General features: G+C 46.5%; 1 long non-coding RNA gene across 1 annotated transcript; it reads left to right on the top strand.

Annotated features, from left to right (window-relative positions):
• The first annotated feature begins 1,987 nt into the window (after window positions 1-1,987).
• LOC308242806 lies at window positions 1,988-19,069 on the top strand. The gene is made up of 4 exons (XR_013960004.1): window positions 1,988-2,124; window positions 5,481-5,590; window positions 6,905-6,939; window positions 14,131-19,069. It is a non-coding gene; the product is annotated as an uncharacterized lncRNA (long non-coding RNA).
• The last annotated feature ends 1,558 nt before the right edge of the window (window positions 19,070-20,627 follow it).

Below are 20,627 nucleotides of genomic sequence, written 5' to 3'. Positions count from 1 at the left end.
CAGGTTTGGAGAAATGCCCTCAGCCATTCCCAGATGATTCAGCCCTGCTGACATGCTGGGAATTGGCTTCTGGCACCTGGGAAAGGATTTTAAAAATACACGTTTTTATTTCACAACCAACTTATAGTAAAATTATGATAATGTAGAATTTCCCTGCTTTTAAAAGGTAATTTGAAACAAATAAATTAAGAATGCAGTTAAATTTAAAAATTATTGTATGCATATATTTATAAATTCGTGCACTTGGGGGGTCCCTCAGCCCAGCCTGAGCCCTCTCCCAGCCCGGGAGCCCTCAGGAGATGTCCACCCACCAGCTTAGGCCTCTTCCTTGGGGGATGGGGCCTAAATTGGCAGTCAGACACCTTAATGGAGACAGAGAGGTTCCCGCCACTGCCATTGCGCTCCCAGCAGTCAGCCTGGCTTGTGGCTGAGCAGCGCTCCCCGCTGACCACCAGGGGGCACCCCCTATGTTGAGCGTCCCCTGGTGGTGGGTCCCGGTCTTCTGCCATTAGGGTCAATTGGCATATTACCCTTTTATTATATAGGATGAACAGTAAGTAAAACACAAGAAAATATTCTAATATTAAAGAGCTTACACAACCTTTCAATAAACTCAAATTACATAGCCATTAATTAAAGGAAACATTGATTTCTTAAAAATCACGCACATAGGAAGAAAAAATTCGAGAAATCATTCTTTACTCTGATATTATCAGATGCAAATATATGTTCTTAAGATGAAACTAAGCAAGAGACAGCAATAAAAATATTTAAAATCCTTCCAATTAATAGAAAACGAAGCATTCCCTGAATTAAAGATCAAGGGCACAAACAGGAGCAATAATCATATTTCTAACTGACTGATCTGGGTGGAAATAAAGACAGGGATCTGCACTTCCCATGATGATATATATATTTTTAAATTCAATATGTGACACCAAGATCAGAGTCACGAAAACAAGTCAAACCACTACTAGAATCCCAGCCTGGCCATGTTTATTAAAAGCAATTTTGCCTCCTGGAATTTTACTCCAGGCTTGAGGTGGAATTAGAAGGAAAACAACATTTCCTGAGGAGTCCCCTGAACTCTAAAAGGCGGTCTTCCCACAGCTGTTCTTCCTACGGCCGGCAGATGGCGGCCTCCATACAGACAACCCTTACAACACACAGGACACACAAGAAGGCCGGCTTATTCTTGGGCCAGAGACAAGGACAAGGCTAAAGGGAGGATTTTCTAAGAGAGAAAAAAAAAAGACAGAATAAGTTGTGTTATTCTCCCTAAGGACAGACCTTATGGCCACATTTACTTATTTTCCCATGTTCAAACAAAAAGCTGCTTTTTTTCTATGTACAATAGCACCACTAACACAAAATTCAGCTTGAATTAATCTTTGTTAATTCAAATTAAGTGTATTTCAGTTATCCCTATTATTCCTATGTGTTCTGATAAAAACAAAGTAATGTCAATGCTTACGAAAATCCTTTTAGAAAACTGACCCATACTGATTTTATTATTTGTTTGTTTATTAATAAAAGGTTAAAAAGACTTCCTCTCTGTTCTCTATTCTTTTAAAAGACAATGATCTAGGAGAAGGTAGAGTAAAACTGGTTCAAACAGAAAAACAAAACAAAACCCAGGCAAATCCTAAGGCAACGGGCTCACTCCTTAGAGGGACTCACTGGCTCACCAGGAGCTGATCAGGACTCCAGCTTCATTGTCCTCAGACTGGGCTCTCCTCCCCCCCCTGTCCACAGCGATGCCTGCCCAGGGGGGAAGGGGGTCTGACAACTGTTGGGGACCTTCGGGGACCGTTGGGGTCGGTTGGGGTCGGTTGGGGACGGTTGGGGACTGTGATTGCAGCCAATGGAGGCTGCGCGTGGGCGGACCACCTGAAGATACTGGAGCAAATGGGGAAGCGCCGCAGGACTGTAGCCATGGAGACGCGTGGGCGGGGCCGCCCAGTAAAGTGTGAACTTCGACCTGCAATCTAGACCACATCACAGGCCTGTGCAATCGGAGGAGCTGAGGATGCTGTGGCCAAGCCCGGGGCCTGGGCCTCGCTGGGGTCCCCTGGGCTGCCTGGCTGCGCACAGCGTGGCCATGGTTGACCGGCAGCCATGGAGGTGAGGCTGCCACAGCCAGGGCTTTACACTGGGGTTGGGGCCACCAGCTCCCCACAGTCCTTCCCCTGGGGCTGGGCCCAGCACTCCCACCCCCACCTGCAGCCCAGCGCTGTCTGGTCTCCCACCTTTTCAGGATTTACAAATTTCTGTTCTGAGGAATGCTCATATCCTGCAGGTATTAATCATACTGTTAGCTAAAAGGGTCCCTTGTCAAATGCATCTGTGGAATGCTGAATTAGAGGGGCTGGTTTTCCCCTCCCTCCCTTCTTTCTCCCTTCCCCTCTCTGTCTCCCTTCCCCCTTTCCTTTTTTTCTCTCCTCCTCCTCACCCCATCTCTCTCTTTTTTGATTCTTAAATTATAGGCCTTACTGTTGCCTTCAATATCTATTAAAAAGGAGCTCTAAAGTGATTTAAAATAAAACAATACAGTAGATATTTTTGTATTAGAGAACCATAAAAATCTTATCAGTCAGGTATAAGGGGGAAATTTTTTACCCTGATACTTCCCCCCCTTTATAAAAATTATTTATTTTCATCATGTAAAATTCAGAAAATATCACAATAAACAAAACATATAAACTGTAATCCTTCTATAGACATTTGCTGTTAATATCAGCATATATCCTTTGCAAATAATAGCTATAGCTTCATGTTTGTCTTATTTATTCATTAATTAGTCTTTTACAGTATTATATTTAATAGCAATATAGCAGACCATAGAATATATGTACCCAAATTTATTGAATAGTCCTCTTATGTTACACATGTAGATTTTCCCCATTGTTTTTAACTTCATTTTCATTGTTGACACTATTACAGATCCCCATCCCCCCAACCCCTTTGCCCACCTCCCTCCACCCAATCCCCACCTCTCCCTCCCTCTGGCCATCACCACACCATTGTGTGTCTGTGCATAAATGTTCTTTGGCTCATCCCTTCACCTTCTTTCACCCAGTCCCCTCCTCCCCTCACCCCTCTGACAGCTGTCAGTCTGTTCCATGTATCTATGCCTTGGTTTATATTTTATTCATCAGCTCATTTTTTTCATTAGATTACATATATAAGTGAGATCATATATATTTGTTTTTCTCTGTGGCTTATTTCACTTGGCATAATAATCTCCAGGTCCATCCATGCTGTTGCAATGAAAGGTAAGATTTCCTTCTTTGTTACAGCTGCATAGTATTCTGTGGTGTAAATGTACCACAGCTTTTTTATCCACTCACCGGCTGAAGGGCACTTGGCTGTTCCAGATCTTGGCTATTATAAATAACACTGCAATGAACATAGGATGCATATAGTCTTTCTGATTCATGTCTGGAAATTCTTAGGATTTACTCCCAGACATGGGATCACTGGGTCAAAAGGCAGTTCCATTTTTAATTTCTTGAGGAAACGCCATACTGTTTTCCACAGTGGCTGCACCAGTCTGCATTCCCACCAGCAGTGCACAAGGGTTCCTATTTCTCCACATCCTCACCAGCACTTGTTGTTTGATGATTTATTGATGGCAACCCTTCTGGCTGCTGTGAGATGTTATCTATTCTGGTTTTAATTTGCATTTCTCTGATGATTAGTGACATTGAACATTTTTCATTTCCATTGGCCATCTGTATGTCCTCTTTGGAGAAGTTTCTATTCGGGTCCATTGCCCATTATTTTTTAATTTTTTATTTTACTGATTTCAGAGAAAGAGAAATAGAGAGAGAAATATCAATGATGAGAATCATTATCAGCTGCCTCCTATATGCCCCCTACAGGTGATCAAGCCTGCAACGCAGGCATATGCCCTTGACTGGAATCCAACCTAGGACCCTTCAGTCTGCAGACCGTCGCTCTATCTACTGAGCAAAACTGGCTAGGGCCCTTTGCCCATTTTATAATGGAACTCTGCACAGGGCATAATATGGCAAAGTTTTCTGAAAGTCCATTTGTACCAGCTGTGAAATATCATTCACCCCCTCTCCACACCCGCAAATACTCCACAGTCTCTTGACTCCATGTCCTTTCCTTTCCCGGGGACTCGTACCCACCTGACTGGCCAGAAGAGGCCACAGTTCTCCCCCAGCCACACTATCTGGGTGATACCTGAGATCACAGGCCCTCCTTGTCCCTGCACAAGAGATCACAGGCCCTCCTTGTCCCTGCACAAGAAATAACACAGGACTTTGTGGAAATGTGGTGTTGGACATGAGGGGGCAGCAAGGCAGAAGCCAGCCTCTCTAACCCAGGCGTGGAGGTGGTCCCATAGCCTTTTCTGCAAGTCACTAGAGGCACTCCGCACTCAGAGGGTGGAGTCCACAAGGCACCAACACGCTGCAGGGGGCACTGCAGGGGGCCACATGGGAAGCTGCTCGCAGCTGGACGCTGCCATTTGAAGCTTGGGACGGGGCATCCTGATGAGTCCTCAGAACGTGAGTGGGAGAGACTGTGAGGGTGAGATCTGCTGGGAAGATGCAGGACGTGGAGAGTGCCCACTGCAGACGGAGAAGAAAACCCACAGTCATGGGACAGGGAACAGAGAGCATCCTGGGTGAAATTAAGGAGGAGCAGGATTCTAGAAATTGCCCCGAGCTGATGTTGGAGGGAAAACTGGTGGATGTCCTTTTAAAGCATGTACTTTGCACTCAGGCCTCAAAGTTCCTCGCCTTGAGGTTTAAAGGTCTGTGCTGTGCCTCCCCTACTTTATCTTTATGTCAGAGTTCAATGTGTTAAGTAAAATGTACTCAGAATAAGTGTGAGCTCTGGGAGACACAGAGGACATGCGCACAAGCTGATTTTGATGGTATTTGTGCAAACCCACTAGATTAGAATATACCCAAGTGCAAGTTTATATCCTCCAGCTGTTTCCCAGGTTGGGCGGGAAGGTGGAAGAATGCAGGAGGATCCAGGTGGAGTGAATCAGGACAGATAAGTCAGGTCCAAACACAACAAGAGCAACAGCACTTGTCGAGACTGCGCAGGCCAGGGCTTGAGGCTCTCTCTGCTCCATGGAGCTCCCCGCACCTGGGCGAGCAACCCAAGGGGGCCTGCTCCTGTCACATGCCGGAGCCAGTGTCTCAGCCTAATTACTGGGCAGGCACTACTCATAAGTCCATATTTACGCTATGGGCTGTGAGGCAGGCAGGGCAGCCCCTCCAGGGACCAGGGGTGGGGGACAGAGGCTCAGGAGAGTGTGAGGACCTGCTGGCTGCTGCCCCAAGGCCAGGTGGTCTGTGCAGTAGCCGTCTGTCCAGCAACTCCCCAGCAAACTGGATGAGGACCTGACGCCCCAGGGTGCAGCTCAGGGGAGCTGGGTAGGTGCCTACAGTGGTTGATGGTTCCTAACTGACCTTTTCCTCTTTTCTCCTTTTTAGTGTCAAAGGGGATGAGCACTTACAATTATTTGAATCGAAGCCACAGACATAGCTCAGGTGCCTCATCAAGAAACAAAATTCCGTCTTTTCGTGTACAAATATCGCCAGAGGTATGGATGTGCCCTTGTTTCATCATTCCTGTTTATTCAGGGCTGGGATGAGGCCCCAGGTCACCTTGTGGCTAGCACCACTTAGTCACAGTTCTTTGCTTCTGTGTGGGCATTGTCCATGTGTGTGTAAGTGTGTGTGATATGTGTGTGATGTGGTACATGTGAGTGTGAGTGTGTGATGTGTGTGTGCTGAGGTGCATGTGAGTGTGAGTGTGTGTGGTATGTGTGTGATGTGGTGCGTGTGAGTGTGAGTGTGTGGTATGTGTGTGCTGAAGTGCATGTGAGTGTGGTCTGTGTGTGCTGAGGTGCATGTGAGTGTGAGTGTGTGTGGTGTGCATGTTTGTGTTACATCATTTCTATACTCACTCTGCTTGGGCTTGTGCCAGCAGGGCTGACTCTGGTAGGTCCATGTCTTGAGCTGCTGCTCATCGTGCACTAAAACACTTTATCTCAAAAGTCACCATTCAGAAAGTGACAGTAGCAGCAACAGGTACAAATAAAATACTTACAAATCATATACTTGTATCCAGAATACATAAGAAACTTTAAAAACTCAATTCTGAGAGTAATGACCAAGTTTTTTAAGGAGCAAAACAACTGTTTACCAAGGTGGACTCGTGAACATGCCCGACATTGCCCTGACCGGGTGTCTCATTTGGTTGGAGTGTCATCCCGTGCATCAAAATGATTCCCAGTCAGGGCACATACCTGGGTTGTGGGTTTCATCTCCAGCTGGGGTATGTAAGGGAGGCAAAGGGTCAGTTTTTCTCACATTGATGTTTCTCTCTCGCTCTTTCCCTCTCTCTCTCCCTTCCTCTCTCTAAAATAAATAAGAACGTATCCTTGGGTGAGGATTTAAAAAAAAAAGATGGTTGGCCTTATTTGGAACTAGGGGTACAGATGAATAGCAGAAGGTACCACTACAGACTCTGAGGCTAAAATCAAAAGGCCAGCAGTACCAAGTATTGGTGATGCTGAAGGGAAATTGGAGGTCTCCCCATTGCTAGTGGGAAAGGACAGTTACACCACTTTGGAAAGCAGTTTGCCATCCTCTTAAGAACTGAAATAAGTATTTATCACATGAAGCAGCTATCCCATTCCCGGTTTTTTTACAAAATAAAAGTGAAAAAACACAGGTACTCAGGTCACCAGAGTTGGGAGGAAGTGCACACGTGCTGTCCCCTTTCCTTGGACCCAGGAGTCTCTGAGGTGCCAGTACTCAAAATTGACTAAAAATTGACTTGAATTTAGTATAAGATAAGCTCAGTGTCAGCAACATTTTTTTATTTTATGTATTTTCATTTATCTCCACAGTAAATAGATCACAACCCGGATTCATCTGCACGGAGGTAAGTTGTAATCTTACTAGAATGATTTTTCCTGAAAATTAGCTGTTTTCTCTTTTTACACTGTCTTGCTTTAAAGAGTCTTCCTTACTGTAAGGTTAAACAAACATCCTCCATATTCTTGGCTAATTTTATAAATTTCATTTGCTTTCTTTATATTTTGATTTCCAAGCCATCTTGAATTTATGTTTCATTCACTGATATAGGACCTAAGGTTACTTTGTCACAACAAAACTCTGGGTCACCTTGTGCCTTTCCTTGTCAAAGTGAATGGCCCCTTTCCTGACCCCCAGTTCCCGGGCACACCGGGCTCAGATCTGCCTCCAGATGCTGTACGGCTCCATGTCCCACAGCAGCACATGCTGTTTCCATGGCAGCGCTTTATTCAGCTACCTTGTAATATCTGGTAGGTGAATCCCCTCTTGAGATTTTTTATTTTTTATTACTTTGACAATTCCTTCACATATTTATTTTCCACATCAACTTTAAAATCATTTTGTGCATTTTCCAGACACCTGTAATTTTAACTGGACTGACATTACTAGTAAATACAGTTACACCTCATTTTATTGCACTTCACCTTATTGTGCTTCACAGATAATTTGCTTTTAGAAAAATAAAAGGTTTTTTTGCAAACCTGCATCCCACAAGTCTATCAATACTGATTTTCCAACAGCGTTTGCTCACTTTTTGTTTCTGTCACATTTTGGTAATTCACATAATATTTCAAATGTTTCCATGATTATTATACTACTAGAGGCCTGATGCACAAAATTTGTGCATGGGTAGGGTCCCTAGGCCTGGCCAGCAATCAGGGCCGATCTGTGGGGTGACTGTCAGGGTGATTGTGGGGGAGGCCACCGCTGGCACCCGTCTTGGCTGGCCTCGGTCTATGAGCTGGGGGAGCTCCTGCATTGAGCATCTGCCTCCTGGTGGTCAGTGCGCATCATAGCGACAGGTCATTCCACCATTCAGTCCATTTGCATGTTAAGCTTTTATTATATAGGATTTGTTATTGTGATCTGTGATCAGTGACCTTTGATGTTACTATCATAACTGGTTCAGGGCACCACTGGTATAAGATGACACAATCAATAAGTGTTATGTGTTCTTACTGTTCCACCAACTGTCCATTCCATGTCTTTCTCCCTCTCCTCAAGCCTCCCTATTCCCCAAGACACAACAATGTTGAAAGTAGGCCTATTGATGACCTGACAATGGCTTCTAAGTGTTGAAGTGAAGGAGTCACAGCCCTCTCACATAAATACAAAGCTAGAAACGATTAAGCTGAGCGAAGAAGCTAAGATAGCCTGAAAGCTAGGCCTCTTACACCACACAGGTAGCCAAGTTGTGAGTGCAAAGGAAAAGTTCTTGAAGAAAATGAAAAGTGCTCCCCCAGGGAACACACAAATGATAAGAAAACAAAACAGCCTTATTGCTGATACGGAGAACGCTTTAGTGGACTGGATACAGCATCAAAGCAGCCACAGCATTCTCTTAAGCCAAAGCTGAATCCAGAGCAAAGCCCTAACTTCAGTTCTGTGAAGGCTGAAAGAGGTGAGGAAGCTTCAGAAGAGAAGCAGAAGACAGCAGAGGCTGGTTCATGAGGTTTAAGAACAGAAGCCATCTCCATATCATAACAGGGCAAGGGGAAGCAGCAAGTGCTGAGCCTGAAGCTATAGTAAGTTATCCAGAAGATCTAGCTATGATAATGAATGAAGGTGACTACACTAAACAGCAGATTTTCTTTTTTTAATATATTTTTATTGATTTTTTACAGAGAGGAAGAGAGGGATAGAGAATTAGAAACATCAATGAGAGAGAAACATCGATCAGCTGCCTCCTGCACAACCCTACTGGGGATGTGCCCACAACCAAGGTACGTGCCCTTGACCGGAATTGAACCTGGGACCTTTCAGTCCACAGGCTGAAGCTCTATCCACTGAGCCAAACCGGTTAGGGCAGATTTTCAATGAAAGCAAAAGGGGTTCTATATTGGAAGAAAATGCAATATAGCTGGAGAGGAGAAATCAATGCCTGGCTTCCAAGCATCAAAGGACAGGCTGACTCTCTTCTTAGGGGCGAATGCAGCCAGTGACTTTAAGTTGAAGCCATTGCTCATTTACTATTCTGAAAATCCTAGGGCTTTTAAGAATATGCCAAATCTACTTTGCCTGGACAACAAAGCCTGAGTGACAGCACATCTGTTGGCAACATGGTTTACTGAATACTTTAAGCCCATTTCTCAGAAGAAAGATTTTTTTGAAAATATTACCGTTCACTTATAACACACCTGGTCAGCCAAGAGTTCTCATTAATGTTGTTTTCATGCCTACTCACACAACATCCATTCTGGACTCATGGACCAAGGAGTAATTTCAATTTTAAAGTTTTTTTTATTTAAGAAATACGTTTTGTAAAGCTCTGGCTGCCATAGAGATTCCTCTGATGAATCTGGGCAAAGTAAATTGAAAACCTCTGGAAAGGACTCTCCATTCTAGATGTTATTAAGAGCATTTATGGTTCATGGGAAGAAGTCAAAATATCAACATTAACAAGTGTTTGGAAGAAGTTCATTCCAACCCTCATGAATTACTTTGAATGGCCCAATACTTCAGTGGTAGAAGTAACTGCAGATGTGGTGGAAATAGCAAGCAAAGTAGAACTAGAAGTGGAGCCTGAAAATGTGACTGAATTGCTGCAATTTTATGATAAAACTTTAATGGGTAAGGAGTTATTTTTTTTAATATATTTTATTGATTTTTTACAGAGAGGAAGGGAGAAAAAGAGTGATAGAGAGTTAGAAACATCAATGAGAGAGAAACATTGATCAGCTGCCTCCTGCACAACTCCTTCTGGGGATGTGCCCGCAACCAAGGTACATGCCCTTGACCAGAATCGAACCTAGGACCTTTCAGTCTGCAGGCTGACGCTCTATCCACTGAGCCAAACCGGTTAGGGCAGGAGTTATTTTTTATAGATGAGGAAAGAGAGATTCTATTTTTTAAATGGAATCTACTCCTGGTGAAGATGTTGTAAAGATTTTTGAGATTACAGCAAGAAAATTAGAATATTACATAAACTTAATTAATAAAGCAGAACCAGGTTTGAGAGGATTGACTAATTCTGAAAAAAGTTCAATTGTGAGTAAAATGCTTTTTTTAATTAAATCTTTATTCAGATTATTACAATTGTTTCTCCTTTTTCCCCCCATAGCTCCCCTCCACCAGGTTCCCACCCCACCTTCTGCCCTTACCTCCCCCCAACTGTCCTCATCCATAGGTGTATGATTTTTGTCCAGTCTCTTCCTGAACCCCCCCATACCCCTTTCCCCCTGAGAATTATCAGTCCACTCCCTTTCTATGCCCCTGATTCTATTATATTCACCAGATTATTCTGTTCCTCAGGTTTTTAATTCACTTGATTTTTAGGTTCACTTGTTGAGAGATATGTATTTGTTGTTCATAATTTTTCTCTTTACTTTTTTCTTCTTCCTCTTCTTTAAGAATACCTTTCAGCATTTCATATAATACTGGTTTGGTGGTGATGAACTCCTTTAGCTTTTTCTTATCTGTGAAGCTCTTTATCTGCCCTTCAATTCTGAATGATAGCTTTGCTGGGTAGAGTAATCTTGGTTGTAGGTTCTTGTTATTCATCACTTTGAAAATTTCTTGCCATTCCTTTCTGGCCTGCATAGTTTCTGTTGAGAAATCAGCTGACAATCGTATGGGTGCTCCCTTGTAGGTAATTAACTGTTTTTCTCTTGCTGCTTTTAAGATTGTCTCTTTGTCTTTTGCTCTTGGCATTTTAATTATGATGTGTCTTGGTGTGGTCCTCTTTGGATTCCTTTTGTTTGGGGTTCTGTGCGCTTCCTGGACTTATAAGTCTATTTCTTTCACCAGGTGGGGGAAGTTTTCAATCATTATTTCTTCAAATAGGTTTTCAGTATCTTGCTCTCTCTCTTTTTCTGGCACCCCCATAATTCTGATGTTGGTATGCTTGAAGTTGTCCCAGAGGCTTCTTACACTATCTTTAACTTTTTGGATTTTTTTTGCTTTTTGCTTTTTCAGTTGAGTGTTTTTTGCTTCTTTGTATTTCAATTCTTTGACTTGATTCTGTGTTCCTCTAGTCTGTTGTTGGGTCTCTGTATAATATTTTTTATTTCAGTCAGTGTATGTTTAATTTCTAGTTGGTCCTTTTTCATATCTTCGAGGGTCTTGTTATATTTATCGGCCTTTTCTAGGATATTCTTGAAAAGCCTTATAACCGTGGTTTTGAATTCTATATCCAGTCATTTGTTTTCCTCCATTTCTTTCGTTTGTGATCTGTTTCTTTGACGCCGCATTTTCACTGCTTCCCTGAGTTGGTAGGGTAGATTTGTGTGCTAGGTTTCCTATATGGCCCAGTGGGTCGGCCTTCCCAGTTAACCTGAGGTGGACACTCTTGGTGCACCCCTTTGTGGACTGTGTGTACAGCCTTGTTGTAGTTAAGTCTTGATTGTTGTTGGTATCACTGGGAGCAATTGACTTCCAGGCCAGTTGGCTGTAAGGATCAGCTGTGTCTACGCTGGGAGAAGTTCGGTGTTGGAGACAGCCTTATAGGATTAGACTTGGCAAATTGCAATAGCCTCTGTGCTCAGTTTGGATGGGGTGGAGTCTCAGGGTGGAGCAGACAGTCTTGGCTTCCAGTCAGCCTTGCCCTTGCGCGCGCGCGCCTCCAGTCCTCTGCCTTCCCCGGCTCCCGGGTCTCCGCCCGAGAGTCCAGATTCCCCCCACAAGAGCGTGGGTCCCCAGGGGCTCGCCTGGAACTGGGGTTCAGTGCAGTCAGAACTGGGTCTTAGTGCAGTCAGGAGCTTCTGACTCCCTTCCACTAGGGAAAGCCTGTGGCAACCTCCGCAGCCTTTGTGCACACTGGCGCGCGCCTCTCCAGACTCTTGCCCACCGGGGCTCCCCCCGGTCTCCCCCTGGTCTCCGAGTCTCTGGGTGCCTTTCTCTCTACCTGACAGTCCAGACGTCCCCTGTATGAGCCTGGGTCCACGGGGTTTCGCCCGGGACTGGGGTTCAGTGCAGTCAGAACTGGGGTTCGGTGCGGTCGGGGGCTTCCTTCCCCCTTCTGCCAGAGAAAGTCAGCCAGGCTCTCAGCCGCCCTTCCTCTCTGCGCACACAAAGACCCTTTGCCGTACCTCCAATTCTCTGTGAGCTTTTCTCTTTCCTTCTAGTTGTAGAATTTTCACTCAGCCAGCTTTCCTGTGGTTCTAGATGGTGTCCGTTCTGTCTTTTAGTTGTAGTTTTGAAATTGTTGTGCGAGGCAGCAGTTTAGGTGCTTACCTATGCCGCCATCTTGGTTTCTCGTGAGTAAAATGCTTTGAAACAGAATCACAATCTATAGAAAAATTGTTCCTGAAAGGAAGAGTCAGTGGATGCAGAAAACTTTAAGAAATTGCTGCAGCCACTCTAGCCTTCAGCAGTCACCACCCTGATCAGTTAGCAGCCATCAACATCGAAGAAAGACCCTCTGCCAGCAAGAATATTATAACTTCTGAAGGCTCAGATGGTGGCTAGTATTTTTAGCAATAAAGTATATTTAAATTAAGGTGTATGCATCATTTTTTAAACCTTTTTTTATTGATTTCAGAGAAGAAGGGAGAGGGAGAGAGAGATGGAAACATCAGTAATGAGAGAGAATCATTGATTGGCTGCCTCCTGCACGCCCCACACTGGGGATCGAGCCTGAAACCCGGGCATGTGCCCTTGACCAGAATAAAAAACCTGGGACCCTTCAGTCTGTAGGCTGATGTTCTATCCACTGAGCCAAATAGGCTAGAGCTGCATCATTTTTTAGGCATAATGTTATTGCACACATAACAGACTACAGTATATTTCAAATATAACTTCTATATGCACTGGGAAACCAAAAAAATTATGTGCCTTGCTTTATTGCAATGTTTACTTTAATGTGATGCCTTGGAATAGAACCACAGTATCTCCAAGGTATACCTGTATTCACCTTTACATGGGGGGACCCTTACAGCTTCACATCTATGCACAGTAATGACCCAGAAGGTCAGTCTACCCCAGCTGATCCAGGGGCCAGAGGTGTCAGCCACACCCTTCAGAGGGGTGTGCTGGAAGTTCCTCTCATCCTTCGTGGAGACCCGCCGTGGGTAGCTCCAGCATTCCTAGGCATGGACTATTAAGCCAGGGTTCTTGGGTGGGGGACTTCATGTCTCCCCATCCTACAGCCCAACTGGCAAAGAGACTCGTGAGTCTGAAAGGGAAGCTTGAGAAGTGTACCATTAGTCATTATCTCAAAGGCTGAAGATTGCTTCAGATTTTCTCTTAGTGTAATAATCAGGGATCATAGTTTAGTGTGGAAAGATTGTTTCTTTTCAAATAACCCACTACTTTTTTATAATTTTAATTCTTTAAAAACCTTATTAGCAATACTATTAGAAAACTCTAAGTCATTTTTAAATTGTTTTTGGAGTATTGTCTAATGATGGCACTTTAAAAAAATCTAGGAACATTTTATTCTTTTATCCTTTTCTGGCAAGAATGATAAAAACCTAACTGGACCAGGATGGTCAAATGACACTCTTAAAATCAAACAAAAACCTAATTATTTTCAATTTGCCTAAGTAGTGCATATTCATTGTAGAAAATTGGGATACTGCAAAATTTCTCATTGAATAAATGAGCATCAGGTACTCACCCACCAGCAGCCACTGCTGGCATTTCATGTCTTTCAAGTCTTTTCAGTATTTTTGTCTGTACATTACATGAATAATGCGTTTTTTTTAAATATATTTTTATTGATTTCAGAGAGGGAGAGAGATAGAAACATCAATGATGACAGAGAATCATTGATCAGCTGCCTCCTGCACACCCCCATGGGGGATCGAGCCCACAACCCAGGCATGTGCCCTTGACCAGAATCGAACCCGAGACTCGTCAGTCCTCAGGCCGACACTCTATCCACTGAGCCAAACCAGCTAGGGCATGAATAATGTTTTAATGTATAAAATTATAATCATATTATACAACTCTTTAAGAGTCATTTTTAAACTATATATTGTGAACATTGTTAAAAGAAAAACATGATTTATATGACCATAAATTACTCCATCTCTGGGTTATACTAATTTTCACATTTTCTGGATATTAATTTTCAATCAACTTTTTACTTCTCCAACAGTAAAACGAGCAGCTCCTGGAGATCCCAGCAAATACCTTGGGGAACCCAGTGCGGCTCCTGAGAGAGCCCCACTCAGCATCTGGGAGAGTCCCGAGCAGTGCCTGCCGTGGCCCCGTGTGAGACTTTCAGAAGCCCTCAGCAACACCTGCCAGAGCCCAGCACACCACCTTAGGAGCCCAGTGCAGCGCCTGACACAGTTTCGCACACGCCTGAAAGAGCCCCAGCAGCGCCTGAAAGAGCACTTCGCAACACCTTGATAAGCCCCGAGCAACACCTGCCAGCGTCCCAAGCAACAACTGGGGAGCCCAGTGCAGCCCCGGAGACAGCATCGCACAACTGCCAGGGAGAGCCCCAGGAGTGCCTGGAGAAGCCCTGCACAACAACTTGGGGGGATCCACGTAGTGCCTGCTAGAACCCCACGCAACAGCTTGGAGAGCCCAGGGAGCGCTGGGGGGAGCTTGGCACAATGGCTGGGAGAGCCCTGCGCCAAATCTTGGGAAGCCTCGTGCATCAACTGCCAGAGCCCCATGCAACAAAAATTTTGGGAGCCTGTGGAGCTGCTGGGAGCGCCCTGCACATTACATGGAAGAGCCCAGCCCAACACCATGAAAAGCCCCCACTGCTGCGCCCGCCAGAATCCCATGCAAAACCATGTGAAGCCCAGGTCAGTGCCTACATAGCCCAACACAATGTGTTTGGTAGCCTGGAGCAGTGAACGTGAGGCCCCGCACAATGCCTAGGAGAGCCCTGAGCAGTGCTGGAAGAGGGCAGCGCGACACCTTGGGAAGCAGATGCAGTGCCAGGCAAGCCCAGCACAAGAGCTGTGAGAAGTGCCCAGAGAGGCCCACCTCACACCTTGGGAGCACCGCGCAGCACCTGCCAGCGCCCAAAGAAACACCTCGGCGAGGCCGGTGCATCACCCAGAAAGCTTCGCACAACACCTAAGGTGCCCTGAGCAGTGCCTAAACACCTGGGGAAGCCTCGGGCGCAGCACCTGCCAGAGCTTCTCGCAACACCTTGGGCAGCCAATGAAGCACTTAGGATAGCTCCACACACCCAATAGAGCCCCAAGCAGTTTTTTGAAAAGCCCTGCACAACACCTTGGGAGCCCAGAGGAGAGCCTGCACAAGCCGCACAGAACACTGTGGGGAGCCCGACGCAGCGCCTGGGATTGCTGCACAGCACTTGGGATCTAAGCAGAGCAGGCCTGGAGCCTCCGATGACACAGGGTGGTGGACACATTGTGAGCAGATGGCCCTTTCCCCACCTCTGGCTGAAACTCCCCGTCCCAACTCTGCCAGCCAAGAACTGAAAACTCTGGAGACAGCACCGATGGCATGGACTTCGGTGTTTGGCTTCTGCAATATTCTCCAAGCTTCTGTGAGCAGTGGCTACAAAAGAAGCCTTCAAGAAGCAGATGGCGAAGTTGTCCTGTGGAGCCGCATCCAACTGACAGGTTTATGGACACAGGTGGGGCACCCTTTTGGGGTCTTCCAGAAGGACATTTTGAGGGGCCTGAGAGCCTGCTTTTACTTGGGATACTATTGGGGCACACATATATATGCACTTCTTTCAAAGCCTGGAAGAATCATAGTTTTCTTGGGGGAATTGGATTATGAGTGAGGCAGGAAATTCCACTTTCTACTGTATACACTTCTGGGATTTTTATTTTTTCATTAAGAGACATATTACTTTCATAATAGTAACATGCAAGAAGGTAGTCACATTTAGAAAAAATATATACAAAATACGATATTTGACATTTAAGGATTGAGCCCTTCCCTGCAGTGCAGGTAAGAGCCTGAGCCCACAGTAATGTCACCCAGTGACTGTTGTGACCAGTGGCAGGAAATTAAGCACAGGGCAGGGGTATGCACGGCAGCTTCCCTGGCCCCTGTGTCTGGAACCAAACGATGTCCAAGGGCAAAGGCTGGTGTGTTGGCCAGTGTGAAGCACCAGGGCTAGTTACTACCCCTGGCCTAGAGGTCCTGACTTATTCTGCCTCCAGAGTTCTTAGAAAAATACATTCTTTTGTGGACAGTCACACATTGCAAACAAGAGGTGGACCTGAGCCCTGGCCGGTGTGACTCAGTTGCTTGGAGCATCGCCCTGCACACCAAAAAGGTGACAGGTTCGATTTCCTGGTCAGGGTACATACCTAGGTTGCGGGTTCAATTCCAGGTCAAGGCGTGTATGGGAGGAAACTGATCGATGTCTCTCTCTGACACTGATGTGTCTCTTTCTCTCTCTCCTTCTTTCCCTTCTTCCTTTCCTCTCTGAGATCAATTTTAAACAAGAGAGAGAGATGGACCTGAGGCCTCACACCCTGCTACTCTCATGAAAATGTCCCAGTGTTTTCATCAAGATTCACAAGGCCTGGCCCTGCCTTCCTCTCCAGCCTCATCTCTCCCCTCTTCCAGCTCTTGCTTCAGGCATTGGACTAGGTGTAGTCCCCAAACTGTCACTTCTCTGCAACCTGGAACCCTCACCTGCTCCTTAGCTCATTCTTCCATTCCCAGCTGTTTCATTACCCCTGCAGAGAGTCCTCCCTGGGTGAGTTAACACCAGTTCTGCTCCAGGAATACCCAGGGTCATCCTCTGAAACATTACCTTAGGTCTCCTGATTCGTATGTGGCCTCCACCAAACTGGTAGCCCTTTTTTGCTGGCAAGAGTGGTGGTATTACCACAGTAGCCTCCAGCTTTGGGAGTGGATCTCCACAAACATTTTCTGAATAAATAACCTGTTGGACTGGCCTGACCCTTCAGGCATTCTCAAGTCAGGCTGCACTGGCTCACTTAGAAGCTCCTCACAGTCCCTGGGGGAAGGAAAAAGGGGCAAAACTCCAACAAATAACTGCACTTACTAAAGTGTCTGTTCCTGGAAGAGAAACTTTAACACAAAAGGAGAGTTAAATGCCAATAGAAGTAACTGGGAGGGCAGACCTCCCCCACAACGTTCTCAGTGTGTCCATTTACCAGGGACAAAGAGGACTTCTGGATCTTCCCCAGACCGCTCTGACTTTGGGCAAATCCCTTCACCTCTCAGGCCATCTGTCCTGGGGCCTGTGAAGTAAAGGGCTGGGTCAGGTGCTGGCTAAGATCCTGGGACGGCAGATAGAAGAGGAGCTGACCAATCTGAAAAGCACATTTGTTGGGCTCTACCCAACCTTGACCTCAGCCCTGGATACGGCCCAACGCAAGTCCTCCTGCCTAAAGCAAACTCTGCAGCAAACATTCACAGTCTGGGTCACAGGGCAAAAATCTCACCAAGGCCATTGCAATTGGCGCTTTATGCAAACAAGTAAATCTAGACTTTCCTTTGAGAGTCCTCACACCCCATTTCCCACAGAACAAGTTTTGCTCAGACCTTATTTCTGCCAACACCAGGCAGTACCAGCCCCATGGTGCTGGCTGTGTCACCAGCCTAAGCCTCCTCCCTGAGGCAACTCTGGAGGCAAATTCACACCCCTTTTCCAAGGTGTTGGAGTTAGGCGACTGTTACCTGGAAAAGGGAAGTACTTCTGTTCCCACCGATTTCACTGAGCTTGGAGGAAAGCAGAGAATTTGTTGATTATTTCCTCTGTTCTACTGAATGCACAGGCTTGGGCATCCATCAGACTTGGGTTCAAGTCTCAATTCTCTGACGTTCTAATTATTTGACTTTTTGACAGTTTCCAACCTCTCTGCATCTCAGTTTTGAATCTGTAGAGAGAGGATATGATGCCTACCTTGAAGGGCTGTTAATGAGGATTACATGAAACAACACCTGTCAAACACACAGCACAGGGCCTGCCTAAGCAAAGTAGTAATGCTTAGCAAATGTTAGTAACTGTCAACAGCCTGGCAATGTCTGGCACAGAGCAATAGGGTTTATGTTTTTAAAAGAATTTCTCTATGAATCATGGTCAGGGCCAAATGCTGAACCCACAGCTCAGAATTCAGGTCTTTCCAGGCCACCCACTCACCACCCCATAGTTCCAGCTAATTTGGATTAAACAACTGAGAACTTAGAATTACAAAAATGAAAAACCCCATGCAGAGACTGGCCTATTCCTGTCCACAGTGGCAGACCCCAAACCCAGGGATCCAGGACTCAGATCTATGGCTTCTCTCTGCCCTGGCAGCACACTGTGAGATAGGCCACTCAAATTCAAGTTACCGACTTTGAGCCTGAAGCGCCTCTGCCCCGGTGAGCTTTTGCTTACTCATAGTGAGACCTTCAGAATAGTTATTCTTTAATCCCACGAAAAATCCCTGCAGCCTGCTCTGTGGGGGAGTAAGTACCAGGAAGTTGGAGCTCCAGCAGGATGCGTAGAGAGGTGGGTCCCCAGGTGACTCTGCCAGCTCTGGGTTGTTAAACCTTTTTGGTCTATTTGGGTTGGCTTCAGTATCTTGTCCTATCTAATAAAAGGGTAATATGCAAATTAACCATCACTCTGTCACAAATATGGCGGTGCCCATAGCCACAAGATGGCGGTGCCCAGTCCCCTCAGCCTTGCCGGAGTCCCTCAGTCCTGAGAGCGGGCAGCATGAGCGGCCTGGAAGAATGCTTGCTTCATTGCCATGGCAACGGAGGGCCTCTGGGCAGCCAGCACAGAGCGGCCAGGGTGGGACACTTGCTTCATCACCGTGGTGACACCCCAGCCACGGAGGGCCTCTAGAGATAGGGCAGATGGCCCACAGCCTTCGTGGCCGAGCGCAGGCCCAGAGAGGAGACGGCAGGCCCATCTTCCGCGGAAGCAGCACGGGTCCCTCCCAGCTCTCAAGGAAGCAGCATGGCTCCCGGCGGCGCTCTGCAGTTCCCGTCAGCTCCCACATGGCCTACTGCATGCAATATCGCGGGATGGGCTACTAGTATGTAAATAAAATCAAAGGATCAAGATGAATGTTGTGGATGATCTATCTAGGCAATCATATCTAATAAAAGAGTAATATGCAAATTGACCGTCACTCCAACACACAAGATGACTGCCCCCATGTGGTCAAAGATGGCTGCCACAAGATGGCCAGCAGGGGAGGGCAGTTGGGGGCGATCAAGCCTGCAGGGGAGGGCAGTTAGGGGTGACTGGGCCTGCAGGGAAGGGCAGTTGGGGGGAACCCAGGCCTACAGGGGAGAGCAGTTGGGGGGGACCAGGCCTTCAGGGGAGGGCAGTTAGGGGTGACCAGGCCTGCAGGGGAGGGTAGTTAGGGGCAATCAGGCTGGCAGGGGAGCAGTTAGGCATCAATCAGGCTGTCAGGGGAGTGGTTAGGGGGTGATCAGGCTGGCAGGCAGAAGCAGTTAGGGGCAATCAGGAAGGCAGGCAGGCGAGGAGTTGGGAGCCAGCAGTCCTGGATTGTGAGAGGGACGTCCGACTGCCCATTTAATGGGCAGTCAGACATCCCTTGAGGGGTCCCAGATTGGAGAGGGTGCAGGCTGGGCTGAGGGACACACACACCCCCATGCACGAATTTCATGCACCAGGCCTCTAGTCTATGTATATAAAAGCCTAAGCGACCATTACAACCAAATGACTGGAACGACTGGTTGACCAGTCACTATGATACGCACTGACCACCAGGGCGCAGACTCTCAATGCAGGAGCTGCCTCCTGGTGGTCAGTTTGCTCCCACAGCCAACCTCCCGCAGCCAGCCAACCTTCCCCGATCCCTCTCCACAGCCAGCCACCTCCCATGGTTCCCCAGCTGGCCAACCTCTGGCGGTCCCTCCCTTCTATTCCTGCCCCCAGCCAGCAGGCCCCGATTGGCCCGGTCCTTATCGGCCCAGTCTCTCAGCCCTGATGGCCTGTCAGGCCTAGGGACCCCACCCATGCACGAATTCGTGCACCAGTCCTCTAGTAGAGTGAATAAGGATTAATGCTCCCAATGTTAGTTAGGATCTTCAGCCAAACTCTCCCTGACTTAGTTAACAAGTAAGCCAGCAATTAAGCTGCTCTAACACATTCTATTCTGTAGACGAGAAGGGTTCCTTCCCATCACGAGGGACACTGGATGAGTAGTTTTAGTCCCTGTCCCACTCTGCTGTGTCTGTGTCTACTACATATGGTGTGTAACAAGACCATCTCCAATCCCAAAGTCACTTCTGGGACACCACCAAAGAGGACTCGGAGACAAAAGGAGGCTCCTGGGGCCCTGTTGTAGGAGATTAGCCTATGAGGATGTGGGCTGTGCTTGGCACTGTGCCAGCCACATTACATGAATCTTCTCAGTTAATGCCCATAATAATTCCATTCACAGGAACTGTTATTATTGTGAAAGCTCAGAGAGGTTAAGTGGCATGCCAAAGAAATTGGCAGGAGCAGGTCTTAAACCCCACAACTTGATGTGGGAGAGAATCGTATTATACTGCCTTTACCATTTTACTACAAATTACAAATGTTGTTGTATTCCCCAAAATGGGGGGATGAGTGAGCAGTGGAGTTCTTTGGAAGGGCTCAGTGGAAAAGGGGAAGGACTTGGAGGGGCCCAGAGTAGTGGAAGGGGCAAGAAACCCACATGC

This window comes from Plecotus auritus, assembly GCF_963455305.1.
Source record: "Plecotus auritus genome assembly, chromosome: 2".
NCBI lineage: Eukaryota > Metazoa > Chordata > Mammalia > Chiroptera > Vespertilionidae > Plecotus > Plecotus auritus.
This window is presented reverse-complemented; position numbering and strand designations above follow the sequence as displayed.